Raw genomic sequence first — 720 nt, 5'->3', positions numbered from 1 at the left:
TGTGTGTGTGTGTGTGTGTGTGTGTGTGTGTGTGTGTGTGTGTGTGTGTGTGTATGTTGTGTGTTTGTGTTTGTATGTGTGTGTGTGTATCTATGCATATGCTTGGATGCATTCACAAAATCACGCTCATACATATAAACGTGCGCGCACAGTTTTCCGATGCACACATGCACATATGCATATGTGCAGAGGAAAAGAGAGAACGTATGTGTGCACGCATGTAGGTGTATATGAAGAATGTTTAAATACATATGTATGGAAATTTACAGACTTACATGATATGCAATCTTACACACATGCATACATTCATACATATAGAAGTATGCAAAGAGAAAAAGAGACAGAGAGACACACTACCAAAAACACATCCATGTTGTCTGTGTGTATAGATGAATTCATGTAACTTTGCAATCAGACCACTTTTAAATGCTGGAAGCAAAACACAGACAAAAAGCATGAATTTTTTCAATGACGCCTATTCCTATTATTATTATTATTATTATTATTATTATTATTATTATTATTATTTGAACTTTACGTTTGCAGGTGATTGATTGCAGCGAACAAAATTAACGAAGTTATTCAAAATAGTGATAATTTGATTATATTTGGTCTCTGGTTTCTATTGTGTGCGCGAGCGAACAAACACACTCACACACACATACACACATACACACACACACACACACACACACACACACACACACACACACACACACA

Source organism: Octopus bimaculoides, chromosome 4, assembly GCF_001194135.2.
Source record: "Octopus bimaculoides isolate UCB-OBI-ISO-001 chromosome 4, ASM119413v2, whole genome shotgun sequence".
In the NCBI taxonomy this organism is placed as follows: Eukaryota; Metazoa; Mollusca; class Cephalopoda; order Octopoda; family Octopodidae; genus Octopus; species Octopus bimaculoides.
Note: the sequence above shows the minus strand (reverse complement) of the source record.